Source organism: Myotis myotis, unplaced genomic scaffold (assembly GCF_014108235.1).
Source record: "Myotis myotis isolate mMyoMyo1 unplaced genomic scaffold, mMyoMyo1.p scaffold_m19_p_5, whole genome shotgun sequence".
Classification (NCBI taxonomy): domain Eukaryota; kingdom Metazoa; phylum Chordata; class Mammalia; order Chiroptera; family Vespertilionidae; genus Myotis; species Myotis myotis.
Window position 1 is genome coordinate 101,632,449 of NW_023416357.1, and position 17,611 is coordinate 101,650,059.

The 17,611-nt window shown below is 48.8% G+C and overlaps 1 long non-coding RNA gene and 1 pseudogene across 2 annotated transcripts; both read right to left on the reverse strand.

Moving 5' to 3' along the window:
• Positions 1 to 485: 485 nt before the first annotated feature.
• On the reverse strand, positions 486 to 3,300 carry LOC118656875. 2 transcript variants are annotated; one of them, XR_004967739.1, is made up of 4 exons: positions 3,168 to 3,300; positions 3,001 to 3,069; positions 2,289 to 2,357; positions 486 to 1,549 (listed from the first exon to the last, which is right to left on the reverse strand). It is a non-coding gene; the product is annotated as an uncharacterized LOC118656875 (long non-coding RNA). The 2 variants fall into 2 exon arrangements; XR_004967738.1 differs by lacking the exon at positions 3,168 to 3,300 and having other exon boundaries at positions 3,001 to 3,114.
• Positions 3,301 to 5,914: 2,614 nt separating this feature from the next.
• Positions 5,915 to 12,838, reverse strand: LOC118656575 (annotated as a pseudogene).
• Positions 12,839 to 17,611: the final 4,773 nt, after the last annotated feature.

Consider the following 17,611-nt stretch of genomic DNA (forward strand, 5'->3'; position numbering starts at 1 on the left):
CCAGAGGCTTGCCCCGATGACAGCAACCAGCACCCCGCCTTGGTATGGTGCCCCCACTCACCTGCTCCACCATCCCACCACTGCTGACGCCCGCCATGTTCCACACATGCCCCTGATGGTCAGTGCACGTCATAGTGACCGGTTGTTCGGTTGTTTAGCTGTTCCGGTTGTTCTGCTGTTCAGTCTATTTGTATATTAGCCTTTTATTATATAGGGTATGCATAGCCCAGCCGTGGGCAAACTACGGCCGGTGGGCCGGATCCGGCCCGTTTGAAATGAATAAAACTAAAAAAAATAAGACCGTACCCTTTTATGTAATGATGTTTACTTTGAATTTATATTAGTTCACACAAACACTCCATCCATGCTTTTGTTCCGGCCCTCCGGTCCAGTTTAAGACCCATTGTGGCCCTCGAGTCAAAAAGTTTGCCCACCCCTGGCATAGCCCATGGACACAGACAAGAGTGTGGTGAAGGCCTGGAGTGGGGCAGGAGCTGGGTAGAGGGGGGCAAAAGGGGGGGAGTGGGAGACATCTGTAATACTGTCAACAATTTTTAAAAAAGAAAAAAACTGAAAATAAACCAATAAAAAATAAAAGGAACTCTATCTTACTCTTTTATGGGGTCCCCAGTGAAATGGCCACTATTTCCTGGTATGTGGATTAAACACAGTATCTCTTGGCTACACGCAGTGATACACAGGTTGGGTGACAAACAGTGCCATGACAGGTAAATATCAGTAGCATTTCCTGGAGTCATATATCATCACAGAACAGGAAATTTAAAAGACATTACTCATACATGCGAAACTTAAAGCAACTAAAATGATTAATGAAAAATCAACCAACAGAAAGAAAAAACAAACAAACAAGAAATGGGTGTAAAATCTACTGGTGAATAAAATGCAAAATAGTTGAATTTAAGTTGGAGACCAGTCATGAAAGTCAAATTTAGAGAGATTTGATATTATTAGTATTCCCTGATAAATTGGGATAGTTCCACTGCGTCCGTTAACAGGAAGTAAACCCCAAGTGATCCAGGGTCAACACCGTTAGGGTCTAAAGGAGCACTGCATGAGGCCAAAAGTGATAAAGGATTATAAATGTGTTAGGTCATCTGGAGACCAGGTGGGCTAAGCCCCCAAATGGCATCATCACCCAGGGATGGGGAGTCAGAGGTTTCATAGGGTTCTAGGAGGGCTTTTTCAGTGGGGAACTCTGGGTGGATACAGATCCTGGGAAAGTCCGGAGGGGAAAGCTAATGGTCTGAGCCATTGGAATGTGGTTGAAGTGAAAGGGAATGGTGGTTGTGAAGTGGTCTAAGGTAAGTTTCCAGGGGAGGGGCAATGGATTCAATTATTTGATCAGACCTAACATCCCAGCCTTTTTGTTCTATGGCTTCCTGCTGAGGGGAAATTCAAGATCAAAGGGAGATGGGTTTTGATTGCAGTTGGCTGGAACCCTGTAAAGATGCCTCCTGGTTGGCGTGAGGGGTTGCAGCAGCATGATTTCCCCGAGAGACTGGTTGGTGAAGACTCAAAAGTGAAGGTCCTGAAGGAAAGATGGAAAATGGTGCAGAATACATGGGCCAAAAATGAGGATGAGGAATAGGAATGTTAATGGTCCTATGAAGGGAAGTAACCAGGCATACGAATTTATATTCTTTACTAGTAGTTCCATGAATTTGATTGACGTTCTCTAATTTTTCTGTTAATTTTTGGGCAGCATCCCTGACTAGGCCAGACTGATTGACATAAAAACAACATTCTTCCTCCAGAAAGAGGCATAGACCCCCTTTCTCTGCAGTTAGGAGGTCTAGTCCTCTCGGATTTTGGAGGATGACAGCTGCTAATGAGTCTATCTGATCCTGAACTTAAACTAAACCTTTGGCAATGTTATCTAGGCTTTCTTGTAGGTCCTGAGACAGGATTTCAAAATACGATAGAGCAGTGGTTAAGCCGCCTATGCCAGTCCTGACACCTGCTGTGATGCTGAGGGTTACGAGGAGAGGGGTTATCTGGACTGCCCTTTTGTGTGGCCCTGATGGATTACGGGGACAGGTAAAGACTAATTATTTGGGGCTACACCTACACTGGGCGAGAGGAGAGGAGAGTACAGGTTCCTGTCCAGTCAGGAGGCAGATGTATGTATTTTCCCCACACAGGGAGAAAGATCCCTGATCATGGAGACAAGCTGAAAGGTATGGAGAGAAGAGGTGCACTAATAGGTATGAGGTTCCTTTTCCCGGTTCCGCACCCCAAACCAAGAGGGTAGTCGCCATGACACTTACCAATAAGAGGTAACTGATGAATGGTTGAGATTCTACTGCAGAGAAAGCGGGCGGGAATGCTAGAATGGGCTGTTATCCAATGGAAAATCAAAAGGGAAGAAAAGGAGCACTTGAAGCCTTGGGCCTGAATGGTTCGATAAGAACTAAAACATACTAGCTATAGGAGTGAACCATTGGCTTCCAGGGAGACCTGGTAGTCAACCGTTGGGACCAATGGTTGTTCGGTAGTTCTAGGTTAACTGTGGTGTTCCAGGGATGGGTTTCAATGTGGAAAGGTGGAGCCATGAGGTATGGCCCGACAGGTTAGCTGCAGTAGGGTTGTTAGGGGTACCTGATAAGAGCCTTGCCATTGGGGCTGTAAATTATTTATGGATGGTTTGCCTTTAGGAGGACCCAGTCCCCTGGCTGTAGAGGAGTAGGGGGATGTCTCCCATAAAAGGTCAAGGGAGGACCTGGCCAGCATGTTCTCTCAGGAACTGTCGGATGAGATTTTAAATGGGGACACAGTCTCCTCAAGGGGTCTCTGTGGAAGGGAAATTTCCTAGTAAGAAGGGTCTTCCATATATGAGTTCAAAGGGACTAAGAAGGGAGGGTGCTGGGGTGGGGGGTTGCCTGGATGTGCATAAGGGCTAGAGGTAGAGAGTAGTCCAGGGTTTGTTAGTTTTGAGATTTAATTCAGTTAAGTGAGACTTAAGGAATTCGCCTTTCCTACCTTGCCTGAAGACTGGGGCTGGCCGGTAGAGGGTGTGTAAGTTCACTGGATGTTCAGAGTAGAGGAGGCCTGTGGAGTTGAGATATGAAAGCAGGTTCATTATCTGATTGTAATGAGGTGGGGAGACCGAATCTGGGAAGGATATACTGAATGAGAGTTTGTGTGACCTTGGAGGACTTTTCAGACATGGGGAGTGCTTCTAGCCTGAGAAGGTATCTACCAAGGTTAAGAGATATTTGGTTCTTTTAATAGGGGGCATGTGAGTGAAGACAATTTGCCAGTCTTATCCAGGGATTTGGCCTCTTGCCTGATGAGTGGGCAGAGAAGGAGGACTAACCTGTCCTTGGGGAGATACTGAGAAACAAGTAGAACAGGTTTTAGTGATATCATGCAGGAGGGCGGCTAGGCTCGGATAGGTGATGAGGGGTTTTCGGAGTTGTAAAAGTGGTCTGAATCCTATATATAGGGAATTGCAAATAGCCCGTAAGATATCATGGGCCTGTCCCTGGGGAAGGCTATATTTTCTCCGAAATTTTAACCATGGATCTTCCTACATAGCCCCAAGAGCTAACAAGGACTGAAGTTCCTCTGGAGTGTATTTGGGTGTTATATGAGGTACAGCTAAGAGCTGGGGAGACAGAGGCTTCCTCTGAGTGCTGCTTTGTTATTTCCCTGTATTATGGGATCAATCCTGAGTCAGAGTCCTTTGCAGTGTATGGCTTTTAAGAAGGCTAGAAAAGGGGAGAGAAGTTCCTAAATACCAAGCAGGAAGACCTGTTGAGGCTTTCAATGATAATGTCTGTGGATGGTAATGATAATGATAAGGACTGTGAATGAGCAGTAGAAATACAGAAGTCTAGGCTCCAACCTAAGAACTTAAGCAATGGGAGAGCTGGGCGGGGCTGCTTTTGCTTACTAGGAGAGAAGGGGTCCCTTCCATGTCAGGGGCGATCAGGTCCTGACTCACTGGACAAACTTTTCTACAACCTTCACAAACCTTTCTACCCATTCAGAAATAACCAGCTTTAGCCCTAGCCATTTTGGCTCAGTGGATAGGGCATCAGCCTGTGGACTGAAGGGTCCCGGGTTCGATTCCAGTCAAGAGCACATGCCCGGGTTGCAGGGTTCGATCCCCAGTAGGTGGCATGCAGGAGGCAGCCAATCAATGATTCTATCTCATCATTGATGTTTCTCTCTCTCCCTCTCCCTTCCTCTCTGAAATCAATTTTAAAAATATATTTAAAAAATAAACAAATAAACACACACTTGCCCGGCCGATGTGGCTCAGTGGTTGAGTGTCGACCTATGAACCAGGAGGTCACGGTTCAATTCCCAGCCAGGGCACATGCCCAGGTTGTGAGCTCATTTGTTCCCCAGTGTGGGGCATGCAGGAGGCAACAGATCAATGATTCTCTCTCATCATTGATGTTTCTAAATCTCTCTCCCTCTCCCTTCCTCTTTGAAATCAATAAAAATATATTTTAAAAAAATATTTAGATGTTTATGATTTAACCCAGCAATGCTCCAAAGCTTTTAAGTTACCAAAGACTTTGGAAAATTATGTATGGGCCTATGGGGCTGGAGAAAAGGCAGGGGAAGCAGGGAGCCAGCCCTGCAGCAGTTTCCAGGCCTCCAGCTGCTTGGATTTAAGAATGCCACATTTTTCCTTAGAGATAACATGCTAAGCTTTGGGTGATAATGAGTTCTGCTTTTGATAACAGGACTGTTAAGTGTTTGCAGTTTTGTAGTAAAGAAAGTTGCTCTTGCCCGGCCAGTGGGGCTCAATGGTTGAGTGTTGACATGAATCAGAAGGTCACGGTTCGATTCCTGATCAGGGCACAAGCCTGGGTTTCAGACTCAGTCCCCAGGGGGGTGTGCAGGAGACAGCAGATCAATGATTCCCTTTCATCATTTTTGTTTCTGTCTCTCTCTCTCTCTCTCTCTCTCTCTCTCCTTTCATCTCTGAAATCAATAAAAATATATATTTTTTTTAAATGAGGTTGGCTTACCTGCCACCACAATTGTTACTGGAGGCTCTGTCCTGGTGATGTAAGTCTGTGGGGCCTTGTCAGGACCTGGGCAGCTTCAGTCTTGGGTGGCCAGTCCCAGGAGGTCTGGAAGCTCCAAACCGGATCCAGACGGCAGCCTTCCTGGACTGACTGAGGTTGACCTGGAGGGGTCAGACAACAGTCTGATTTCCAGGGGCCTTCCCTTCCACACTTGGGGCAGGGCCCAGGCAGGGGTCTCGGGTTTGGGCAGGACTTGGCCCAGTGTCCTTCCTTCTTGCATGTGAAGCATGGGCCCGGAGGAGGCTTAGCCCCTGGCTTACCCTTGGTTGGAGGACTGGCACTTTGTTTGGGGTTCGTGAGAGCGGTGGCCAGGAGCTGAAAGGCCTCCCTCTGGGCCTCAGCCTGGCCTGATCTCGCTTTTGTTTTTGGATTTGGGTCTCCTCGTCTCTATTATTAAAGACCTTAAAGGCCAGGTTAACGAGGTCTTTTTGAGGGGTTTACGGACCTGTATCTATTTTTCTAAGTTTACGGTATATGTCGGGGGCATATAAAATGGGTGTTCAGAAGAAGGGTTCCCTCTGGGACGTGGGGTCTAAGGTGGTAAATTTCTGTAAGGCCTCCATGATGTGGGAGAGGAAGAGAGCCCTGAGGATTTCATTAAGTTTGTCATAGTTGACCACCTTATGGGAAGTCCTTTTGAGTCCAGCAATGAGACAGGTGAGCCTGCACCCTGGAGAATTAACCAGGTCGTCCCATCTCCCATAAGTTCAGGGATCACATTAGCACCAACCAGGTTGGCCACAGCATCCTGTCTATAGAGGGCCTCAGCCTGGTGCTGAGCTGCTACCAGATGCACCCCTTCTCCTCTGGGTTAGAGAGGAGGACAGGATAACATAGATGTCCTGTCAGGTCCGGTCATCAGACTGGGTCAGGAACTCAAATTCCTCCATAAAAGTGGTCTGGTCGGTGGAAAAGGAAAAGGAGGTCACTTCCTGCTCCCTCCCTCAGGGGTACAATGGCCGCAGGAATAGAAGCGGCTGTTGAGGAAGGCGGTTTTTGGGTGGCCCAAGAGCGAGGGTTAAGTGGGGGGAAAGCTCTATTAGAGCTCGGGTTCTCAGGATTTGGGCTCTCAGGGGCCCTTGGAGAAGGTGGTTGCTGGTTAGATCTGGGTTTGGGGAATCTACTGCAGGTGAGGGAGGGGGCGCATAAGGGGGTGGAGGTCGGTGGTCTGCTGGGTCAGAAGTAGATTCAGAATCAGAAGCTAGGGGTATGATATTTTGTGTAAATCACACAATGTCAAAATTGAAAGGGCTGTTTCCAGGCCATTGAGATGCATTTTCTAGTTGATATTGTGGCCAAACAGTGTTGCAAAAGAAAATGAGGTGCTGGGGCCTGTTCTTTGCCCTGAGTTTAAGGTGGTCAGGATTTTTAAGGACACAGCCAAGAGGGGTCATTTTAGTGGGTATGGAGTGAGTGTTCCCCTTGATAAAGGGTGGCTCACAAGGTCTGTGAGTGACAGATCACAAGTCCAGAGGTGACTGTTTAAGGCAAGCGTCCCCACTGCTAAACAAATCACCATGAGAAACGAGGGGCGACCCTCCGGACTGGGCATCCCCAGTCCAGAAGGACCTGAAGCTGAACAGCTGAGGAGTCTTCTGGCCTAGCTCTAGGACTTTCACAATGAGAGTACTTTCAAGAAGTCAGTGAGAGTAAGTGGGCAGAAGGCTGGAGATAAGGGAAATTGTAGACCATCACTCACCTAGAGAAGATTGGCCCGTGTGGGATGGGGGGTCAGCAATGGAGGAGAGGTTCCTGATCTGTCAGGTGTCTTCCTTGGCTGGCTCGGGAGGGCTCATAAGGAGGGAGGCCTAATTGAGGCAGGTGGTCGAGTCACCCGAGTAGGATTCAGAGGTAAGGCCAGGATGAGTTGCTGCTGTCTACTGCTCTCTGAGTAACAAACTCAGGGTGACTGAAGTTGGGGCAATGACTCCCCTTGCCCGTGGAACCCTCCTAGATTTTTTAAAATATATTTTTATTGATTTCAGAGAGGAAGGGAGAGGGAGAGACAGAAACATCAATGATGAGAGAATCATTGATCGGCTGCCTCCTGCATGGCCCCTACTGGGGATCAAGCCTGCAACTCAGGCATGTGCCCTTGACCGGAATCGAACCTGGCACCCTTCAGTCTGCAGACCAATGCTCTACCCACTGAGCCAAAGGGCCTCCAAGAATTTTGGCACCAACTGTTAGGGTCACCAAAGGAAGAACTCACGAGGCCAAAGTGATACGGAATTATAAATGTATTAGGTCATCTGGAGACCATTTGAGCTGAGCCCCAAAATGGCATCAGCACCCAGGGATGGGGAGCCAGAGGTTTTTTTCATTTTTTACTTTTATTATGTTTTTTTTTTCTTGAAGGTATTTATTACCATCCAAACATATTTCCAACATGGAAAAGCATGATCCCTAATTTCCCTAAGATGTGTTTTCAAAGTCTCCTAGGGAACCCTTCTTACATAACCCTCTGAAGACTCCAGAGTTCTGTTTATCCTTCTCTGACAGAGGTGGGGGAAGTCTTGATCTCTGTACAGGTTAGAGTAATTCAGATTCCAGTTCCCTCTGCCAATTCCTAGGCTGACCTGCAAATTCCTTCTTACTATTTCCCTTAGGTCTCTGGGTCCTTTTTGTCTGAGGTGACGACATTCATGGCCTGCCAATGGCCCTCCTGTGAGGCCCATTGAGGTGAACTGTGGCTTCCCTGTCAAGGCCTTTTGGAGAGCTACAACTAACCACCAGTCTTTCTTTTCCCTCAAGCTGGTTTCCCAGGAGATTTAGCCCCTTTTCTTTGGTCTCAAGGGCCTCAGGAGTTCAAATTTCTACTGAATGCCCCAAGTGAGGAAGCAGTAACAAAAAGTCATATAGATTCCCAAAGTTTCTGGGAAAGACAAGACTAATTAAGGCATCCAAATCACAATGTGGCCAAATACAGTGGGGCCTTGACTTACGAGTTTAATTCGTTCCTTGACGGAGCTCATAACTCAAATTACTCGTATGTCAAATCAATTTTCACCGTTACAATGAATTGAAATGCCATTAATCCATTCTGGACACCCAAAAAACACCGCAATTGTTTTGTTAAATGTTTTTAAATAAGAAAAATGTATTTAAAAATAATGAATATTGTATAAAAAACACAATACTGAACAATAGAATGTAGTGCAATAAACTTGTTTTATTAAGTTTAATGTACAGCATTTACCTTGGAGATCAAACAACTTAAAGATGCTGATGGAGTTGGAGGAGAAAGGCTGAACTGAATAACTGAATCTTATTTGCTGGTTTTTGCCCTTTTCGCACGCTGTCATCACTTTCATCTACAGGAGTTTTCGATAAAAACCTGTCCAATGAGATCTGTTCCATCCTCCCTTTCAGAATTTTTCTGAAATGAGTTAGGCAAGTGTCATTAAACAGCTCCATCGCACGCCCAGTTGCAATTTTTTCTGGGTGTTTCTTTTGAATAAAGTCTGAAAGTTTCTCCCACATTCCCAACATTTCCTTTATCTCACTTATAGAGATAACCTCCTCTTCCTCCTCCGTGTCATCTATTTCCTGCAAAACCTCCGTGTGCTGCTGCGTCTGTGGCTCCTTTAGCTCCTGCGTTGTCAGTTCCTCGGAGTGCTCCTCGATGAGCTCGTTGATGTCAACTTCCTTTATATCTGCGCTCGGTGCCTCACCATGTCTGACAACGGAGTGAATGCCGGTCCTCTTTTTAAAATTTTCGAACCAGCCCCGACTGGCTTTAAACGGCTCGCCCGATGCCTCATCCATTGAAGTGCCTGGGGTCTGCTGCAGCAAGTCAGCATAAATAGCTCATGACTTCTCGCAGATTATAGCCTTCGTTACGGTATCTCCTGCAAGCTGCTTCTCTGTTAACCACACCATTAGCAGCTTCTCCATATTTTCATGGAAAGATGTCCGCTGTTTAGAAATTATTTTAACGCCCTTGGCTGGAGTTGTAGCCTGTATAGGCTCCTTCTGCTTCAGTATGATGCAGATCATAGAAGTGCTACGCTCGTACTGCTTCGCCAAGTCAATTACACACACACCTTGGTCATGTTTTTCGATAATTTCTTTCTTTAATTCAATGCATATCATCCGCTTCTTCTTCTCAGCACTGTCCTTCACACTTACTTTCTTCAGATCCATGGTTGAAAAAACGAAGTTTTGCAAAATAACTGCAAGCACAAATGCGAGCACAATACTGATGCTTCAACTAAGAGCTAACCGCTTAAAGTGAATGAGTGAGACACGTGATGCTGGGCTGATGTTGTGGCGTTCACTGTGACGTTCGCTGCGCCAACTAGCGGTGAGGTATCTGAAGCTGGCTCGTAACCCGAATTTTAGCTCGAAACTCAAAGCAAAAAATCGGCCAAGAGACGGCTCGTATCTCGAAAAACTCGTCAGTCGGGACACTTGTAAGTCAAGGCCCCACTGTATACTAAGGGGGTAGGCACCATGAGACAAGGTGGGCTTCATAGAGAATTCTGCCCTAAGCAGGTCACCTCAAAGACTTTTCATCCTCACTAGTTCAGACAGAATTCCATTTTAGCTTGATGCTAGTCCTTTGCTGCCTCTGCTTCTCCCTTGCAATGACTCCCCCCCACCCCACCCCACACACATACCCATCCTTGTTACTCTTTACAGTAATTACCTCAAAAACAGATGATTTCACCCAGCCCCTATGGCTCACTGGTTGAGTGTTGACCTATGGACCAGAGGTTACAGTTAGATTCGTGGTCAGTGCACATGCTGTGTTGTGGGCTCCATCCCCAGTGGGGGGGGGGGGGGTGAAGGGGGTGCGTGCAGGAGACAGCCCATCAATGATTCTAATCATTGATGTTTCTCTCTCTCTCCTCTCCCTTCCTCTCTGAAATCAATAAAATAAATTTAGAAATAAAACAACACAGATGATTTTGGTCATCAGGGCAAGAAATACCAGATCTCAACAGCAGTCCCCTCTGAATATGCCACCTTATCTGTGGTGAAATGAAACTCCATGTTTCTATCTGGTGTGAGTTCTCTGATGATTCATAAGGCGTGAACTCCGAGAAAAGCTTTCTCCACATTCAGAACATTTATAGGGTCTCTCTCCTGTATGGGTTCTCAGATGACGAATCCAATTGGAGCTGTGAGAAAAACTGTCTACACACTCATGACAGGTATACGGTTTCTCTCCCATGTGAATTCTCTGGTGACTGATTAAGTTGGATCTATGAGAAAAGTTTTCCCTGCAAAGGGTACATTTATATGGTTTCTCTCCTGTGTGTGTTCTCTGATGTCTGGTGAGGTGCATGCCCTGCCGGAAGCTTTTCCCACAGGTCAGACATTCAAAGAGTTTCTTCTCTGTTTTGTGGGTTCCATGATTTGTAAGAAAGGAGCTGCTGTCACTCATTGCTTCCCCACAGTCGGAGAAGGGGAAAAGCCTCTCTTTCTCATGAGTTCTTTCATGTATGACAAGGTGGGAACTTCGAGAGAAACTTTTTCCACACTCAGCACACTTACAGGGTCTCTCTCCTGTGTGAATTCTCTGGTGCCTAAGGAGATTGGAACTGTGAGCAAAACTCTTGCCACACTCAGGGCACTTGTAGGGCTTTTCACCGGTGTGTGTTCTCTGGTGTCTGTGGAGATTGGAGTTGCAAGAGAAGCTTTTTCCACATACATTACACTGATAGGGCTTCTCGCCTGTGTGGGTGCGTTGATGGCGAGTCAGGTGAGTATTCTGACTGAAACTTTTTCCACATTCAAGGCACTTATGGGCCTCCTCTCCAAAATGTGCTCTGTGTAGTGATAAAAAGTGTGGGCTCCCACCAAAGATTTCACCACACTCTACACCCATACACAGTCTTTCTGCTGCATGTATTCTCTGGTGCCTAATTAGATTTGAGTTATTAGAGAAATTTTTGCCACACAAGGGACATAAATGGAACTTCTTCAGCCGCAGTTCCTTTGGCCGGCCTGCTTCTCTGCAACTTGTGGCTCCCACTATGGACTGCTCCCACTATGGACTGCTCCATCTGATCCTCTGGTGGAAGCTCCCAATGCCCTTCTGCCCTGTCCCCAGGCCGTCCCTGCTCAGGACTCCAGGGTACCTCCCCTCTGGCCTGGCCAGTCAGAAGCACCTGCAGATGGATGTTCTCAGGAGAAATAGACTGAGCACTTTTTTCCCGGCTCTCAAATTTCTCTTCGGGAGGTGGGTTTCTGGGGTTCAGTCCCTCCTTGCAAATCTGGACACTGGGATCCCATGGTTTTCTTCCTTGTTCCACCTGGATGCTCAGGGCCTACTGACTGGGAACCTGAGATTCTAGTGAGTCCACATTCTCATAACTCCCCTGCACCATGTCCCTGGAGAGGGCCCTCTTACTAGGATCCTGATGCCCCCACTCCTCCTGGGAGATGTACATAGCCACGTCCTCTAAGCTCTCAGGCAACTGGGGCCCAGTCATCTTGTCTTCCATGTTTCCTTCCGGAGGAAAGAGAGAAAGCCAGGAAGCAGATAATGCCCTCTCCTTTACAGCCTGGGGGTCCCTTTTAGGGCTGGGGCCTAGCAGCTCCTGCAGCCTGGGACCAGGGCTTCGCTCAGTCTCCATTGGCTCCAGCTTGAAGCTCGGTGACTTTCGTGCTGTTTCCAGTGACAAAGGCTCCTCCAAAAGCACTTCTGTTCCCCGCCCATGGTCTGTGACCTGCTGCCTCAGTTTCCCAAGCTCTCTCTGCATATCTTCTACAAGGGTCACTGCTTCCTCGCCGCTCTCCGGGTGCAGCTCCTGCACCCTGCTCTGGATCTCCTGGGGCAGGATGATTAGAAACTGCTCCAGCACCAGCAGCTCCAGGATCTGCTCCTTGGTGCGCATCTCAGGCCGCAGCCATCCATGGCAAGTTCCTGGAGCCGGCTGAGGGCTTCCCGGGGCCCAGCGGCCTCTTGGAAGCGGAACCGTCTGAAGAGCAGGTGGGAGGCCTCCGGGCTGGGCCCCGGGTCCGGCGGGAGCAGCTCCTGGCTCCAGGCGCAGTCCTCCTCCAGTTTCACTATCAGGAGCCCTTCCCGATCCTGGGAGCCCGGGCCCGACGCCATCGTCAGGCCCCCGGAGTGCCCTACCCGGGAAACCAGCGGTGCCCGCCTGGAAAGGAGCCCCCAGCCTCGCACAGGGATGGCCGGCGTCAGCAGAAGCCCGAGGACCCTGGGCTTCAGGTCGCGGCCGAAGAGCCCGCTCTAGCCGGGCCGCAGCCGCCTGCGGCGCCTTGGCCTCTCAGTCGGTGCAGGAGCCGCCGCGCCAGCCCTCGGCCCAGCCCTCCCCAGGGCCTCCCTAGGCACCGACCTGGGCGCCGCGCTTCTCGCAGCGTCGCGAACTCACGCAGAACTCCGCTCTCCGCTCCCCCGCCGGAAGTCTCAGCGCGAGAGTTAGGCGTCCACGGCCAACGGCGCCAGCTGGGGACCCACCTCCAGGTGACGTTCTGCGAACTACAGCGCCCATTGGTCCAGACCTCGCCACGGATTCACCGCCGACCAACCAGGAAGGGAGAGTCATCTGCCGGGACGGGACGAGCGAGGGGCCAATTCAAGGCGAGAGGCGGAGTCGTCCGACAAGCCCTGACACCCTGGAGGTTCCAAGGGAGAGGATGGCTTCGCTAAATAGATTTATAAAAATTGGTCCTAAAGCGGGCGTGACCGGCAGGCCACGTGGGCCCGAATCCCCCGGAAAGTTTACTAAGATACAAACCCTCGAGCCACGCGAGATTCAGTGCGTCAGAGTGTCGGGGTGGCTCGGAAATCTGACTGTTAACACCCCCCCCCCCCCCAGAAATTCTTCACCCATAAGCCTATTTGAGAGTCACTGTCCCAGTCATGACGGATTAAAGGCGGGCTCCACCCGCTCCGGCAGTTCAGGGCTGCAGGAGAGGGAGCCATCTACCCCAGCGGCACCGGAGGCTCCCGACCCGGTGTCCACGAGCCCGCTCGGCCTCTCGGGGGGGCCAGAGGTTTTTAAAGGACTCTAGGTGGGCTTTTCTGGTAGGGAACTCTCTGGGCAGGTCTGGATCCTGGGAAATTCCAGAGGGGAAAGATAATGACTTAGCAAGTGGAATATGGTCTTAAGTCAGTGGTTGGCAAACCGCGGCTCGCGAGCCACATGCGGCTCTTTGGCCCCTTGAGTGTGGCTCTTGCACAAAATACCACGTGCGGGGGCGCACCTACAGTGCGATTGAAACTTCGTGGCCCATGCGCAGAAGTCGGTTTTCCGCCTGGGCCAGTCTATTTTGAAGAAGTGGCTTTAGAAGAAGTGGCGTTAGAAGAAGTGGGGGGAGGGGGGTGTCGGTTGGTGGGGCAACGGGAGACGCTGCGCGGGGCGGTACATTGTTTTGAGGTACGTTTGCTGAGGTCGACCCCTTCCAATTCTCCCATCCTCACTCATGTATCTGAAACAAGTATACAAGACAAGTGTGGATGGGCGAGTTGGAAGGGGTCGACCTCAGCCAACGTACCTCAATCAGATTGAGGCCAGCTTAGGAGTACCCTAATCAAGTTAATAACAATGTACCTACCTATATAGTTTAAGTTTAAAAAATTTGGCTCTCTAAAGAAATTTCAATCGTTGTACTCTTGATATTTGGCTCTGTTGACTAATGAGTTTGCGGACCACTGGACTAAGTGAAAGAGAATCTCGGTTGTGAAGTGTTCCAAAGGTCAGTCCCCAGCGGAGGGGGTATAAGTACCTGGCAAGCCCTTTGGACAAGGCCACTGAGGCACTCTGCTCTGGGGAACGATGACTGGGCCTGTGTGTGTGTGACCTTCAAGACCTGCAACCCAAGGTCGCACGTGGAGGACACCAGTACAAGGCTGGCAGTGAGTGAGATGAGCAAGAGCGACACCAGGGCATGAAAGTGGAGGTGGGGTTGGTCTCTCAGACTGTGGGGGGTCACTGTTCATCCGCATCACCACTTGACCTTGACCCAATGGAACTAAATTGGAGGATTGCTGGACTTTGCAATTCTCATAGAATTCCTCTCTTTGGACTAAATAAACCCCTAGGACTCTTGGACAATTCGTGGAGAGAGTGGGGCAGCCCCAAGAGAGAATGAAATTCTGCTCATGAGAGAATGTGGTGCTTGAGTGATTCATTAGAGAAACAAAGCAGATATGTCTACAATGTCCACCATCCTGATGAAATAGATCATACTCCTTACCATGGACTCATGAAGCGTTTATAACATCTGCTATTTTGCCAGGCCCTTTTTTCTGGACACTGACTGTCCCAAGATGGATAAAATAAAGGTCTAACCTCTAATGAACTGAAAATATTTCTTGGGTAAGATAGTCTAGTAAACAGTAAAACAGAATAGGACAAATACAGGGACAGAGGCTTATCTCCTAGTTGTGTGTGTTTGGGAGGGGACAATAAACAAAGAACAAGTAAAATATGTAGCATGTTCCACAGTAATCAATGTCCTGGAAGAAGAGAAAGCAAGAAAAGAAGCAATGTGGGAGGGGAACACTGCTCTTGTAAACAGGATGGTGACATGGTCATATTTGAGCAAAGACCTGTAGGAAGTGAGGGCGTGAGCCATGCAGTCATGTGGGGGAAGAGGAAGCTGCAGTGCAAAGGCCCTGGGGCAGGAGCATGCCTATTGTGTTCCACAAGACAGCTGGAAGCCAAAGTGGCTGGAGCACAGGGAGCAAGGAGAGGAGAGGTAAGAAGGAAGGCCAGAAAGGTCATGCCATTTCCTCTAAGTAAAGTAAGGAGTCATGGGAGGGTTTTGAATAGAAGAATGACATGATGTGACTTAGGTTTTAAGAGAACCACTCTGGCTGCTGTGCTGAGCATGGACTGGTAAGAGCAACAACAGAAGCAGGGGGACCGGGTAGGAGGCTATCATAGAAATCCAAGAGAAAGAGGGAAGTGGCTTGGACCAGCGTGAAAAGAAGTAGTCATTTTTGCACATGACTTGAAGATAGAATAGAACCAATAGGATTTTCTGATGGTTTGAATTTAGAGAAAGAGAAGCGTCAAGGAGGATTCCACATTTTCGTTGTTGGTTTTTTTGTTTTGTTTTGTTTTTAAATATATTTTATTGATTTTTTACAGAGAGGAAGGGAGAGAGATAGAGAGTTAGGAACATCGATGAGAGAGAAACATCAATCAGCTGCCTCCTGCACATCTCCCACTGGGGATGTGCCCGCAACCCAGACACATGCCCTTGACCAGAATCGAACCTGGGACCTTTCAGTCCGCAGGCTGACGCTCCATCCACTGAGCCAAACCGGTTCTGGCTGTTGTTGGTTTTTTTAAAAAATCAAGCTTGCCAAAGCCGGTTTGGCTCAGTGGATAGAGCGTCGGCCTACAGACTGAAAGGTCCCAGGTTCGATTCCGGTCAAGGGCATGTACCTGGGTTGCGGGCACATCCCCAGTAGGAGATGTGCAGGAGGCAGCTGATCGATGTTTCTCTCTCATCGATGTTTCTAACTCTCTATCTCTCTCCCTTCCTCTCTGTGAAAAATCAATAAAATATATATTAAAAAAAATCAAGCTTATGGAGTAGTTTACATACAGTAAAATTCACCATTTTTAGTGTATAGTTCTTTAAGTTTTGATAAATGCATTCAGTTACATAACTACCACCTAAATCATGATAAAGAGCCAATTCCATCACTATAAAAAAAAAATCCCCCATGCTCCTTTGTGGCCAATCCTTCACCCATTCCAACCCCTAGCAATTACCCATCTGCTCTCTGTCCCTACAATTTTGCCTTTTCCACAATGTCATATACTAGTAAATGGAATCATACAGTATGTACCCTCTTAAGTTTGGCTTCTTCTCCTGCATTCAAGTCTAGAAGGAGGAGGAAGGTGGGACAGGCTAATGTCCCTTTTATCAGGAAAAAACAGCTTCCCAAGAAACCACCCATCAGAAATCTGCTTTCATCTCATTGGCCAACACTCAGTCCCATAGGCACTGGTGACCTTGCCAGAGATTGTAGGAGTGAGTATTTAGCTTTTCCAATCTCTACGGTGGAGGAAGCAGAGGATGGGGATCGGAATGGGTGTTGGCTGAGCCAACCAAAGAAGTCTGCCAACTAGGGGAATGTTCTGGGATTAAATGTGTTTTTTCACACTGTTCTGGATGCAGAGTGGAAGAGTTGGGAGGTCCCAGACTGGGGAGGGGAAGTCTCCTCGATGGTTAAAGAATTAAGGAAGGAGCCTGTGAAGGAGCAATAGCCAGACATCACAGCCTGCAGCTAAGTCAGCTTCTGCTGAAATGACATTTGTCACTGTGGTGTCTCCACTCCTGCCCTTGGGAAGGTAAGAAGGACTCTATAAAGGGCTGTTCATTGTGGGAGGTTAAATGTGAGTGGAGGCATCTGCCTGGATGGGCATATTGGCCCTATTCCCACTGGAGGAGACTCCTCCTGGAGGGAACAGCTGGGCAGGCTGAAGGGTCTTGTCTGCAGCTTCCAGAGGCTGCAGAGGGTATCTATGGGGCCAAAGCAGTGAGGCCTTCCCCCTGAGAGTGGCCTAGATTTGGGGCATGTTCCGGGGCCCACCTCCAACCAAGGAGCGAAGGGGCTCCTCTGTGGAATCCTGTCAAACTTTGAAGCACCTGCTCCCCACTGAGGGCCCAGCCTGTCTCAGGTTCCTCGAGATGGGCAGAAGGGTGCCCTCAGGGTCAGGGGCTTCCTGGAGGCTGATCATCCAACTCAGAGAAAACCCAGCTCACCCAGGAGTATCCTGCTATTCATGGGGCAGCTTCCCCACCCTGGCAGATATTTCTAGGCATCCCTTTCTCAAAAGCTTTTGTCAGCATGTCACTTTAAGGAGCTCATCTGTTTACTGAAGGGGAGGGAGGAGGGTAAGGAGACCAGAGTGACAGGTAAAGAGAGGACTAGGTCACAAAGGGGAGGTCCTGGGATTCAGCTGCCACCCACTCACTCCCCAGGCTGGTTTCCAGGTGAGCAGGAGGCCAGTTTAGCATTTGTTTGTTTATTTTAACAAAACCAACCCCACAACATTTCGTGTGATCTGGTAATAACCTAAGGGTGATCAAAACAATAGGAACAAATGTTTTAGAAAAGTAGTTCCAATAAAGGGTACCAACCAACCAACAAACAACTGCACTCCCCTCTCAAAAACTCACTTCACTGCCTGGTTCTGGCCGGAGGCACTCCTCGCTGTTAGCGTGACTGGACCTAGTTGTTTTCTTGACTTGGCTTTAGAGTGAATCTCTTTTGCATGAACTATTCCAGGGAAGCCCAGGTGGACTAGGACAGGGGTCCAGATATAGGGGAGGGGAGGGGAGGGGAGGGAGGGGAAGGGAGGGGAGGGGGGAAAGGGTTGGTCCAGAGGAAGGAGGCCTAGCCGCAGAAGAGCCGACAGTGGAAAAGGCCATCCTAAGGGAACAAGAGTGTTAGCTGGGTCCCCCCAGGGCAGGAAGCCAGGCGACTCCTTGTGGCTTGGGACATTGCTCTCACCCCACCCCTGTGGGTGCAGGCAGGTGACTCAAGCCCAAGATGAGGCAGAGCCTGAAGCCCTGCTGTCTCATTGTTGTGCTCCTTCCTC